The sequence below is a fragment of the Canis lupus genome, chromosome 36, assembly GCF_003254725.2.
Source record: "Canis lupus dingo isolate Sandy chromosome 36, ASM325472v2, whole genome shotgun sequence".
In the NCBI taxonomy this organism is placed as follows: domain Eukaryota; kingdom Metazoa; phylum Chordata; class Mammalia; order Carnivora; family Canidae; genus Canis; species Canis lupus.
This window is the reverse complement of record NC_064278.1, coordinates 11,958,275-11,972,851: the sequence shown is the minus strand read 5'-3', so window position 1 is coordinate 11,972,851 and position 14,577 is coordinate 11,958,275.

Sequence of the window (14,577 nt, the reverse complement as noted above, 5' to 3'; positions counted from 1 at the left end):
ATAACAGCAGATGTACAAACATTCAGTGAAATGTATGCTCAAGGTTGGTGTTTTCTCCTTTTCAAAGAAGAAGAGAAAAGGAGGTTCAAAAAGAAAATGCAACATTTTGAAGTTGTTATCTCTATTCACTATTCAGCATCCTACAGTTTTTCCTAAGGGACTATTCTATAAATCATTTTTAGATGTAATCAAAATAACTTCATACAGACCTCTCAAGCCAGTACTTTGACAAGACTAGTCAAGAAATAGATGTGAGAGCATCTACCAATTGCCTACACTGTACTAGACACTCTGCAGAATATAGAGAAATAGACGTCCCTGCCTTAGTACTATATTTCTTCTCACCGTAAATTACCTCTCCAAGTAGGTCTAGACAACTGATAATTATCCATTCCATCTGGATTATTTAAGTCTCTACAATTTAAATATTTTGAGGAGATATAAGTGAGCCATATTTCTTACAATAGTAAAAGGACCTTAAGTTGTACTGGTGCCCTCTTTACAGCACATTAAAGGAAATGGTTATTTCTATCAACTTGATAATTAAACAAAAAGTCCGTTTTCACAGTTTACATGATAGTGTTGTTATTAAACAACCTTTGTTTCTTAATCACCATGTTTGCAAAGGAGCATTGGCTACAAATATTGACTTCTGCTTATTTAAGACGTTATTGGATATGGTTTCTTTCTTTGCCATGTCAGCAAGATGAAGGAATAGTTATGGCTTTTCCCGTCCCAATTACAACCTGGCAACCTAAATCATTCCCCTGTTTCATCTTTATGTTATGTGTCTTATCCTAGAGCATGCAAAGAGATATACACTGCACAAAATAGATTACTGTATTTACAGGAGCTCACACACAATTTAGAATGGCTTGCACAATCCAAGCCATTATAAGTAAGGTGTGTTAAACTGGCTTTCCAATTTACCTCCATTTTCCAGGTAGTGTCAAATACTAAGCTGAAAAAGGGCCAAAGTCTTGGATTTTTTTTTCCCTATTCTACTTTTTTTTCCCACAGAAAGGTAAAGGCTAGGTAGAAGTTAAAAAAAAGGGGGGGGGGGCGCTGTAGAGTATAGGAAAGCCCAGCAAGAAATTATTCTGCATTTCTATACCTTTATTAAAGTTTGTCTCTATTATTGTCTATTTCTCATTTATTTCTGCATCTGAAAATTAGAAGACACAAAATTGACGTAGCATGCCCAACTGATTAATGTTGTAAATAGTAGGTAAAGACTATATGTATAAGCTGGAGATAAACTGGATTTTCATTTTCAAAGAATGATTGTATCCAGTGCCTTCTTTGGAGACTAGCAACAGACTTCAACTCTGGCTAATTTACTAAAAATGAAATACATGAAAAAGGTGTAAAGTGGTTCACAGAGGAAGGAGAAGCTAAAGGACTATGACATAGAAATGACAGGAAAAAGAGCTATTTAGAGTTGAGGATTCAAGAGCAAGAAATAAAGACCATCTCTTTAGGGCAGAACTCTGGAAACACAGAAATTCCAACTGTTTTCACATTTTTTTGTTTGTAATCACTGTTCAATGTTAAAGCTCCTGGAAGCATGCCCCATGGTCAGTCTTAAATCACAGGTCTAACCCTTAGCCAGGGGAAACGGATTATTTTTGTAGATGGTGTCATGAATACTGTGTCTAATGAGGAAGAGAGAATTTCCCCAGATTCTGGATCTGCTGCTAGATGACGGGAATGGATGTTCAGGTGGCCAAACTGATTTCTATGACAATTAGTAATAGATCTTTGAGTAAAATTCATACTTTCACGCTTATTGTAACAGAAAATACTGACTTATGTTAGTTTATTATAGAAATGACTTTTATTAGTAAATTAATTTAGCTCAATAAAGAGTCAATACAGTGTATGCACACACACACAATCCCAGAACAGCCTTTTGTATATAATGACCTATTTTGCTCTACCCTGTAGATATGACCTTGTATAGTTTACAGAAAGAAAAAAGTAGATTCAGGGATCCCTGGGTGGCGCAGCGGTTTGGCGCCTGCCTTTGGCCCAGGGCGCGATCCTGGAGACCCGGGATCGAATCCCACATCAGGCTCCCGGTGCATGGAGCCTGCTTCTCCCTCTGCCTGTGTCTCTGCCTCTCTCTCTCTCTCTGTGTGTGACTATCATAAATAAATAAAATTAAAAAAAAAAAAAAAAAAAAAGAAAAAAGTAGATTCAAAGAGAGGGGATATTGTTATGGTTAAACAGATAAACAGGGACAGAGACCAGAACTCAACCTTTCTTGGTTTTGTTTTAAATGTTTAAGTGTCCTATGGGTTTATCAGTTTCATTTTGTATTATAAAAATGAGAAGGACTCAAATCCAATAAATATATTTTATTTATTTATTCATGAGAGACACACAGAGAGAAAGAGGCAGAGACACAGGCAGAGGGAGAAGCAGGCTCCATGCAGGGAGCCCGACGTGGGACTTGATTCCGGGTCTCCAGGATCACACCCCAGGCCAAAGGCAGCACTAAACCTCTGAGCTACCCAGGCTGCCCTCCAATCAATATTTTTATGTAATAACTTCTATACTTTTCTATAAAGGTGTTTCAAATAATTTTACTTTCCTAATCAATGATGATGTTACATAATTTGCTAGCCTACCTATGAATATTTACTTAAGGTTGGACTATAACACATATAATCCTGTTATTCTAACATCCCAAACTTGTATTTTCTTTTCTAATAAAAAGACTTTTTTCCATAAATTTGTATTATGGCACTTAAAAAAAATAATTTAGCTTCTCCCTTCCCCCATGTTGTATCTCTGTAATTTTTAATCAAATGTATTATTATGAACTCTGCTGAAATTAATTCTAATTTTTGCCAGTTTCTATATTTGTCTTCCCCTATTTTAGTTTAGGTGTGCATGAGACAAAGAAATAGAGAATGTATTCTATTTATAATCCTGACACAAACCATAGGATTTGCATACACTCTTCCTGCTGCTTATGGGTGGTGTTTTGGGTTTTTTGTTTTTTGTTTTTTTTGGATTTGTTCTTTCTCTTGCTCTCAAACCCTTTTTGTTTTTTCTTCATTTATTTAAGTCTTAATTTGGGCAGGGCATTTTAAGAGTGTTTTCACAGATTTAACTTGGCCAGATTTAAATTAAAGTTCAACTGGTTCAAGAACATGTTGAAGCTGGGAGCTATGCTCACAAGTGTGGGTACCTCAAATGGTGTGGTGAGAAGAAACAGCAGGAACTACAATGCTTCAAGAATCTGGGAGATGCTCTTTCTTCCCTGACCTCTCACTGCACTGTTAATCTGGTAAGAATAATGCAGGTCTTCCTCTGGGAATTGGTTTTCGTTTGCTCATATATTGTATTGTGTTCAGGTAGTTTTTGAACATACAAAAACATAATATCAAAGGCACCTATAAAACCATTCAAAGGCAACTGATGCCAAAATTTACATATTTGACTCGTGTCTCTTAAAAAATTAATATGTTAAGTACATTGCAAATAATGGTCCCATTCCATTCTGGTGTAGGAGAGATGTCAGGGTTCAAAGCTGATGGCCAAGAAAGAATTCTTGAGACGTCTCTGGTGCAAAAAGGTGGTTTTCCTAAAGCATGGGGACAGGACCTGTGGGCAGCAAGGAGTCACTCCCAGGGTCATTAGGAGTGGCCCAGTAGACACTTCCAAGTTGGGAGGGGGTTAGGGATGGTGTAAGTCTCTAAGGAATTTTGGAAACATGGTTTGCAGCATCCTCAGGGAGCTACCTATTATTAGGAAATGGCATTTATTACCGTTTAGTAAAAACTCAAGTCATGAGACCCTTCAGATGTCTATCAGTGGGTCATATGCTTGGAGGATGATTGCCAACATATGTCTTGGAAGGTGGAGGTAAAGGAAGTTTCCAAAGAAATTTTTCTATGTTGAAGCAGACTTACAGGATCCTGGGGGTCGGGCTACGATTGCCTTTTGCCCTTAGCAAAGTACTAACATCCAGGCAGCTGAATCCTAGAGGAATGCCACTTTGCCTGCTTAAAGGACTGGTCAGTGGGCCACAGGAAGTAAGGAAATTGAATGCTCTTTCTTCTGCCTTTGTTTCCCATATCACATTCCTTCATGTGTGTGCATATGTGTGTGCACATATAAGCTCCGCATCTGGAGCTCAGCAGTTGAGGTTTTGGCTCACGGATTTACCCAGTCGTTACTTTTAGATGATGCCGGCTCAGTCCTGGCCACAGCCACGAGCTGGGATGAACTAGAAATTCAAGAGGAAGTGGAGTCTGGCAGCAACATCATGTCCACAATCCGACTCCCTATACAGCCATCCTGATACATCCAGTCCTTCCTGTTTAGGCTCTGCCAGGAAATTAATTGGGTTGGAGGTCATGCTTTGTGCTTTGCCAGAAGTGACACTGCAAGAGATGCTGAAAAGCTGTCCAGTCCAAGTGGTAGGCTGCCTATGAGAAACTTGCAGAAGAAAAGCATGTGAAGAAAGAAGGTGCCTTCCAGATGACCCAGAATCAGGCCCTGCAACTGCTCTTTGATCTGCGTTATCTCAACATTGTTCTGTTTTGATTTATTCCTGCAGCAAACAGGACTCCAGAATTGAGAAAGTGGCTGACTATCTGGAAGCACTCATTGACCCACTTGACCTGGATGTTTTCACACCACACCTCAATAGCAACCTTAATCACCTAGTGCAACGAACTTCTGTTCTATTTGGATTGGTCACTGGGACAGAGAATCCTTTCATTCCCAGGAACCCCATAACATACTGCCCCTGGTGTCGAGTCAGATCGGGTTTGGACTTCTTCCACTGAGCATGACAAGTACCCGAAAGGCCAAATCAATCAGCAGAAGTATGGAGACAAAAGCCCAGGTTGTCCCCCCAGCACTCTCCCAAGCAGGTGACCCAATGCATCCCGGCTCCTTGTTCAGACAGCTGGTCGGTGAGGAAGAAGACGCATCTACGCCTTCATTATTCAAGCTAGGTTGGCTCTCTAGTGTGACTAAATAACATGGGAACGTATCCGTCTCTCTCTAAATAAATACTACATCATTTCTTCTAAAAAAAAAAAAACAAAAAAAACCTCATTACTCATGGCTCCCAGCTAAGCCTGCTAGGGACTCCTGAGAGCTGGTACATGGCATACACACACACACATACACACACACACACACAAATATTCCTATATTTATATAATATAGTCTATATATATAATGTTAGGTAAACCTGATTTCATGGCCCTGGGCAGCTCTTTCTACCCACAGGTCCATCCCCAACACTTTAAGAAAACCACCTTTGCACCAGAGGCATCTCAAGAATTCTTTCTTGGCCATCAGCTTCAAACCCTAACATCTCTACTTCATCAGAACGGAGTGATTATTTGCAGTGTACTTAACATATTTTTTTTAAGAGACACAAGGCAATATGTAAATTTTGGCCTCAGTTATCTTTAAATGGTTAGAAACATGCCTTTTATATGAAGTTTTTTGTAAGTTTGAAGCCAGTGGCACAGGTGGTGAAATAATTCACCCAAGACAAAACAGAAGAGATAGAAGTTTGTTGAATACAGTGCAAAGGAGCAGCGAGCAGGACAGCAAAGTAGAGACTGTCTGCCAGGAGTGGTGGGGGCTGAGGGGTGGAACTGTATTTATGGGGAAAGTAAGGAGGTCTGGGAACAAATGGAATTCTCCTTTTTGGAAAGTCAGTAGCTGGGCATGCTGTTACAGAATGAAATAAAAATACAAGTTCCTTTTCTACAATGTAATCTTCATGGAGGTAATATTATATCTACACATTATTGTAGCCCTTTATGTCTGGCACAATGGACTTGAACATTTTAATCAATGAAATAAATAGTGATTATACGACTGCTTAGTGAAAAGAGTCCATTTTTACTTTTCCTTCAGAGTTAAGCTTTTGCTATCTGGGGATTTTTGTTCTTCTTAGGTTAAATTTAATAAGTCGAGACGAATTTTTCTTTATAAAATATTGCAACTAAATTCTTCTCAGTCTTTATGAGGTCTATGAAATATTACAGCATATTCAATTCCTAAATACACAAGATCTTCTTTAATGATCTTCTTTAATGTCTATCAACTGCTTATTATGTAGTATTCAGTCATTTTGTTTGCCTGTTCAACTGAGTCTGCTACCCTCTGCTTAGAATTGTCACTCATTCTACAAGTTTGATTAAACATATATTCCCTATAAAAACCAAATTAAAAAGGATTAAAATCACAAATGCAGATCAATTTCTCTAAAATTGAAAAAGGGAAGAAACCTTTTTCCTTGGTCTTTCTGCCTTTATAATATTGAGAATGTTTCCTTTTCATTTTTAATTTTGCATAAGAACTGCCTATTAACCATCCTGTAGTTGTATTACTCCCTCCACATCCACTCCCACTTTTGTTATTTACATTTCTATGTCCTTCTTTAGTGATTAAGTTGTCTTTCCATTTCAGAGTCATGGCAATCTGGGCCTAGAGATATTAGCATCTTGCTATTTTACTTTCTTTCCCATGTTCTTTTTTTTTTTTTAATTTTTATTTATTTATGATAGGCACACAGTGAGAGAGAGAGAGAGGCAGAGACACAGGCAGAGGGAGAAACAGGCTCCATGCACCGGGAGCCCGACGTGGGATTCGATCCTGGGTCTCCAGGATCGCGCCCTGGGCCAAAGGCAGGCGCTAAACCACTGCACCACCCAGGGATCCCCCTTTCCCATGTTCTTAATGCTAAGAATGAAAGCAAATATTTGAAAAAGCAGATGGGATGATAAAGCAAGAGGAAAGAGGTAGATAGAAGTTATAGGTACTGAATTTTGACATAATATGCACAGCCTTTGGCCTGAGATTTAAAGAGGTCTTACCACTGAGGTATCTTACAACTAATGTTCTCCAAATTTATTTTTTTAAATATCCTGATTTCCTGCCCCCCCCATTTTTATAGAATTCTTAATAGCACAATCTTCCAGTTTGGTTAAGTGAAATTCTAACACCTCCAGGTGTTAAAAATTATTCCCCTTTCCAGAAAAGATTCTTACACCCCATCCCATAAAAATTTAATATTACATACAGAAATGCTTTGATAACTGTAAAACAATCTATTCAATTTTCTACTGGCTTTCCAGAAATTTGTATAGGTTTTTTTTTTTTGTATAGGTTTTTTTTTTTAATTTTGCATTGCCTGAAATATCAGAAGCATCTGTGTTTACTTGTAACAATTGAATGAAATCTGATTTTGAGGCTTCTCTTCTACCCCATGTAAAAATTTGTAGCGTAACGATGGTTCTAGTTAAAATACTGTATTATATCCTTGTAAGTCACTAAAAGATTAGATCCTAAATGTTCTCGCCAGAAAAAAAGAAACAGCAATTACATAATGTGACAGAGGTGGTAGTTAATGCTATATGGTGATGGTTTTGCGACATATAAATGTATCTAATCAACATATTGTACCCTTAAGTATACCCAATGTTATGTGTCAATTATATCCCAATAAAACTAGAAAAAATATATATAATTAAATAAAAGGCAAAACCATATAGCTGATAACAAAGGGTCATAGCAATGAAGAACTGGACACATATAAGGGAAGAAAGCAATTGGGAATGATATGGGAATGAGAATACCTGGTATGTCCAGGGGTTCTCAATCAGATGTATGAGCTATCTGTAGAAAAACCAAAGGTTTGTTGGTAATAATTAATGCTCCTGGTATTTAGTACCCAGGGTCCAGTGACAAAACACCTGTTGTAATGCCTAAAACAGTTCTACACACTGAGGAACTGTCCAGTCCAAAAATGGGACTGGATGCCTGATAGGGCATTTGATAAAAGAGCTTGGTTAGAAGAGGTAAAGAAAGGAGTTTGTACTGTATTCAGTATAAGAACAATATGAATAGTCACCTACCCCTCCCCAGATATTTGCAGAGGGAAAGGAGAATGTTCATTAACACATGCAAGTCACTCTAAAGCTACATGGTGGCCTCTTAATTTGATGAACAACAGAAACCATAGGAACAGCCCCTATCTGTAGAAAGATAGCACAGTGGCACACACAGGAGGGGGTAGGGGGAAGACCACCTCCAAATTCCCATAAATTCGGGTTTCTAGGATTATTAGTTCCCAAGAAAGTAACATGGAACCCTAACCAATTTATCACCTCCCAGGAGCCTGTCCAGAGACAGGAAGAGACCAAGGCTTTGTTGGTACTGTGGGGCTGAACTGTCTATAAGAATGGTATGGAACTACAACCCTCTCTAGTGAGACCTATAAAACTCCTAGGGACCCAGATCAGTCCTAAAAGATCATCTCATGTGCCATTTAAAATATTTCATATAAGAGCATTTATGTCCAGAGTCAAGCACAGTTATCAATCACTGCATGGTTAATAGCGCGTAAGAGTGTGGTTATTAACATGGTGACAGAAGACAAGAGGACTCTTTGAGACAATTATTAAAAAAAAAATTGCAGAAGTGGATTTTCCCTTCCATTTCCAACAAAGTAAGCCTAACTTTCCTGACCTTCATGATCCCTTCCTCCCTATTACTTCTGAGTAACAGTACAAGGCAATGCTGTGAAATTAGAAATGAGATCTGGACATGCAAAAGCAATAATGCCAAAGAAGGGGAAAATAATCAAAAAGGGAATTGTGGTTAGTAATTGAACAGAAATACTTGAATTTGATAGACTATTTACCCCAAAGAAATATGAAAGCATGTTTCAAGTGTTCTGTTGCTATAATGGAATAGGGATGCATGAAGGAAATTAAGAGTAAGCTATATTGGAAAATTAGATTACTTATTTCCTATCTTGTTTTATTTTTATGGTTAAGTAACTGATAAAGCATTTATTAAACACCCACTATGTTTAAGGTCCTACTCTAGTTCCTCAAAGACAGACTAAGAAAAATATACAAAGATTCACAAAGCAATGGTAACTTAAAGGAAAACCCCTGGATATAAGGGCCAAATTCTATCCCTGCTCTGCCCCTTATTAGTCCTGTAGCTCCGGATGATCCTTGATGCTCTTGTGTCTCATTTTCCTCCATTCTAATTTAAAGAAGAACAGGATTTGGATGACCTCTAATTGGACTGTTGTAAGATTCCACTGAGATGTGTATACATGTAAGGGATCATTATTCTCACTGTTCTTGAGGAACTTGTAGCACAACAGTAGTATCTAAAAACAAGAAGGCATCTTAGAAAAATTCTAATCCATTTAATAAAGGAGAAAAAATCAAGGGTGAATCACAGATTATATATACTAGATTAATTAAACATATTAGACAGTATTATTTTTTCATGTTCATCATTTCTGGCTATAAATTCTGTCAGTTTCTAAGCAATTTTTGTTTTCTTTTAGGGAAAAAAGAAGATAATTAAATAATTTATCCTTGGGATACTCTAGAATATTTTACCTTTCAAATTAGCATAACCTAGAAATAAATTTGTGTTCAATTGCACTATTCTAGTACCATATGCATACATATTGTTTCTCATACTAAAGTTAAATATACAAAGGTGCAAATATACACACCTTTTGTTATTCTCTTTTAAACCACCATATACACATACTAATTGCTACTCTTACCTCTGACCTATCAACAATCTGTTATGCATTATTTCACCCTCTACAACGACCCTATAAGGCATAGTATTCCTTTCGTTGTTAATATTGTAATAATTTTCATTTTATCAAAAGATAACTGAGGCTTAGTGATGTTTATTATCTTATTTCAATTTAAAAAGCTCATAAATGAAAAGGCCAGGTTTAGAACTCAGCTCAACTCTCCTTTTAAGCCCGACACAAACCTACTTCTCTTTGATTCCCCAGTAGCTTTGATCTATTCTGCTCTCAAATCTATAAAAGCACTCCACATTCTTTGACAAAACTGGGAGAGATGCAAAAGTAACATCAAATATAAATATATATTCAAGGAAAGAAACAGAAACCTGATAAATTAGTGTCAAAGTCACCAAATTCTGAAGGCTGCCAGTTCAGCCAGGAAGTCAGAATACAGATGGCCTATTTATTATAAGAGAGAACTACTGAAATATTCAAGTAAGAGCTATTAACATGTTTGTCTCATTTATTGATACGAATCATAAAATGCTAGTATATCCAAAACACAGAAAACTTAAAGAACAAGCAATCCATATACTATTATCCCATTTTAGTTGTACAGATTGTATATTACCAGAACCTTGTTTCATTTACCTGTAATTTATATTTAAAATAAGGTTGTTAGGATTCAGTTCCTGTCAGTTACCGCACCATTTCCTTTATTTTTTCCCCTCAGAGACTGAAAGCATTATACAAAATAAAGTTATCTTCGGATTGTGCTAGAATGTATGCAAGATTGCAGGTGGCAATTCAATATATTATTCATCAAGTTCTTAAATAATTACTCTTTTTTCATTGATCTTTACCCAATTCTCTTCAGCATCTCTTTGGAATTAAGGAATATGGTTTGAAAATGTTTTCTAGAGAGCCAAGATCAACAATTTCTAGTTATAAAACAGATGTACATATACTGTTCTCTGGAAATAGGTTTTGTAATACATTCATTTTTATGAATAATTTAAAACTTTCACTCTTTTTGTTTCTCTTTGCAGAAGGTTTTTTTTCCTTTGCATAGACACAAAGATGACCTTGATTTGCTTTCCAAAAATTCTCAGCACATTTCAGGTATTGTCTTTGAAACATATGTCTCATCGAGCTTCTTCTCTACATAGTATTTTTACAAATTGAACAATGTGCCACCTTGAAAACCCTGAACAAAGCACCTTATATGATTTACTAGTGCTGATTCTTCGAGCTCACTACAACTGGCCAAAATAAAAAACTATTGTGTTTGATTCTAACTCAGATAATGAACAGATGACATCTAATAATTCATGTATTCTTTATAGCACTTATTAGAGTTTATCGCAGCAAGATACTTCTAGAATTACATTCTTTTCCTAGGACCATTTTCCTTGAATTTTGGTTTCTCCTATAAGCCCAACAAAATGCAGCTGTCTCATGAAAAGAAATGAATTATAAACATATTGCTGTTCTTCACTTTTCAATTCTAAATCATTTTCTCTAAGGTTACTTGTCTCCTCTCTGTTATTAATAATTTATCAGTATGCAAATTACATTTTAAGTCATGTCTTTCATAGTCTAAACTTCACAACTTTGCCCTATGTGACTATTGTCAAATGTTTCCATAAGCCAGAACTTTCTTGTGAAATCTTAACATCAGTTCCTTTGTTTCACCCTAACTATGACTTAGAGAACTGTATGGATGCTAAGCCTTTATTTGGGGAGTAGGCAATAATGAGTTTTAGAGTTGCTCTTACCCATAAATTGTAGTAATTTATTACTTTGCTCTTTTTCCATAGTTAATTTATCTTATATCTGGTTTCTTATAACATTATTTTACAATGATATTTCGGTAATACAAATACATCTATGATAGCAAATATCTATTACTTCCTTATTGAAGTCCTTCTTAACAACAGAATGGAAGACATTACTGGAATGTGAGAAGACATCACACCTATTTTGTTCTATGGTGAGGTTCACCATGGTAACTTAGGTAGCAAGATAAATCAATAAGGAAAATTGATGTGAGGATTAGGTTTCAGGCAAAAGTATGCTGCAGATGAAGAATGTCAGAATCATTTAAGTTGAGCTAAATAATCTGAAACGAGTTACAAACTGATCTGGTCTTGAATACAGTCTACCACAATATCTTATATATAGGGAATATTCAATACCTTTGTTGAGTGGGCTTTGCAATAGCTATAAAAGTTTTCTTAGAAACCAGATTTCTAACTCCACAAATAAAGAAGCTGTGTATTAAAGTTTACTTATAATTTCTGAGTATTCAGTTCTTTTTTTTAAAGCTTTCATATTTTGCTGGTTTTTGGTTTATTTATTCACGAGAGGCACACAGAGAGAGGCAGAGATAGGCAGAGGGAGAAGCAGGCTCCATGCAGGGAGCCTGACGTGGGACTCGATCCCGGATCCCCAGGATCACACCCCGGGCTGCAGGCAGCGCTAAACCACTGCACCACCAGGGCTGCCCAGTATTCAGTTCTTAACGCTAATTTGCTGATATTATTTGCACCATAGTCAACAATAAATGATTTCAATACTATGAACTCCTGAGCTCATAGTAGGACATTCTACCAAGTATTTTCCTTCATGTTTCAAATCTTATTAAAGGCCAGTTTAGAAGGACTTGAATCAACTTTTTTTTTAATTTCATTCAAATAAGATTATACAAATTTTCCCTCAAAACTCATTTTGTGTATTCATTGTTTCTGTAAAATAATTTTTTATATATTTTATTTATTTATTCATGAGAGACACAGAGACATAGGCAGAGGGAAAAGTAGGCTCCTCTCGGGAAGCCTAATGTGGACTCAATCCCAGGACCTCGGGATCATGCCCTGAGCTTAAAGCAGATGCTTAACCACTGAGTCACGCATGCTGTAAAATAAATTTTTAAGAGAAGCTTTTCTACCCTTCTTACTGTACTCATTGTGGGTCATAAATAACAATTTATCATTTATAATTCCAGTATCTCTTTCTATATACTTCCTCATGATTCTCAAAGCAAAAGAATCAATGCAAACATAATGGCAAAAATTGAAAACTAGTTAAGCTATTTCATTGCAAAATGAGATAAATGAAGTGGTAATGCTAATCAAATAAGCTGAGAAATTAGGCTTTTATTTCTTAAATGAATATTTAATTTTATAATTGTTTTAGATTTGCATAAAAGTTGCAAAGATAGCACAGAGTTCCCTTATACCTCTCATCCATTTTCCCATATTGTTAATATTTTATATTACATAGCGCACTTGCCAGAACCAGGAAACCAGTGTTAGCAAATTACTTTTAACTAAACAGTAGATGTAATTTGGATTTCACTAGCTTTTCTATTGAAATCTCCCCTCCCCCCACACCTAGAAGATAAAGGATCTCATCCAGAATGTTTCATTCTATTTAGTCATCATATCTCCTTAGCCTCATCTGATCTGAGACAGTTTCCTAGTCACCATTTTTTTTATGACACTGACAATTTTAAGGGGTATTATTCAATTATTTTGTAGAATGCTCTCAGTTTGGGTTTTTGTGATGTTTTCTTCATGATTAGAATGGTATTATGGATTTGGAAGAAGAATATATCACGGAGGTGAAATGCTCTTCTCATCCTATCGTATCAGTGGTACATGGTATCAACATGAGTTATCACTTGTAATGTTAACCTTGATCACTTAGTTCACATAGTGTTTTCCAGGTTTTTCCATAAAGGTAATCCTTATTTCCATACACTATTTCTTGGAAAAAAAAGGTACCAAATATAGCCCATACTCAAGGACATAGGGGGTTAAGTTCTAAATACTGGTAGAAGCAGTAGCTTAAGTGTTTTGGAATTCTTCCACAAGATTGATCTCTTCTCCCTCATTTAACTATGAATCCTGGTTTTCACGGAGCAAAATACTAATCTGGCAAAGTGAGGTGAAAAAGAAGAACATTTTCAGATAACTTTCCTTTAAGGAAAGAAGAGACCTTAGAAAGTGTTTTCTCCTTTGAAATTCTCAACAGGTACAAAAAAGATTTGGAAACTAGATTCTAACATTTTATAGTAATACCATAGGTAAAAAAGAAAAAAAAGAGGACAGGACATTAAGATCACCATCACAGTTCTTAAACATTCATGCATATACCAACTATGGCCTTTAAGTATTTTTACAGAAGGATAAAAGACCTTACATGTCAAAATACTTCAAAAATATTGTATTTTCAGGTCAATTTCTCTATGAAAAATGTCAACACTCAGTCATCCATCAGCTTCCAGGAACATCTGGTATGCACCCTAATGCACACTGTTGAGTACTCGATCTTCCCTCTACAAACGTTTGCCAAGACAGACTGCTTAACTATCCTTATCTATTCCAAACTCCACATCCTTTAGAGGATTTACTGCGTTCACAGTCCTATCCCAAACTCCAAAATGTCATCTAACATTATCTCAGAACCAAGTGGAACACACATAAGACGGAGGATATCAAATACTTCATTTACTTCTAGATCAGTTATAGAACCAAATAAGGCAAAGCTTTCTGTTTCTTTGATACCTACATTTTTAGAGGAAAAACGGTTGGGAGAGAATTGGTAGTGGAAAACAAAGCATCAATTATGCATGCTGGTCTCTCATTTTACAGAGTCAGGAAAGACTAAGAAAGACTCAGTAGAATTGAGATTAGAAAACAGCTCCCACTTCTTACAACCCACAATTCTTAAGCAAAATAAATGTGTTAAAGAAAAAACAAGACTTTTACTATATCAAACATTTTGAGCACTACAATAGGCAATGTTTTATCAGCCACTATGAGAATTTGTCCAATTAGTGAAGCAGAAGAAAATAATTTATGTACTTTAGTGATATTTGCAAATGTTTTCAATTGTCTTTTAGTTCAAAAGAACTGGGGATTAAATTAAATGGTGGCTAGCAGCCTGAAAGTGTTTAACACTGTACAAAGTTAGAAAATCGCAGATTCAAGATACCTGCCTGAAGAGGAACA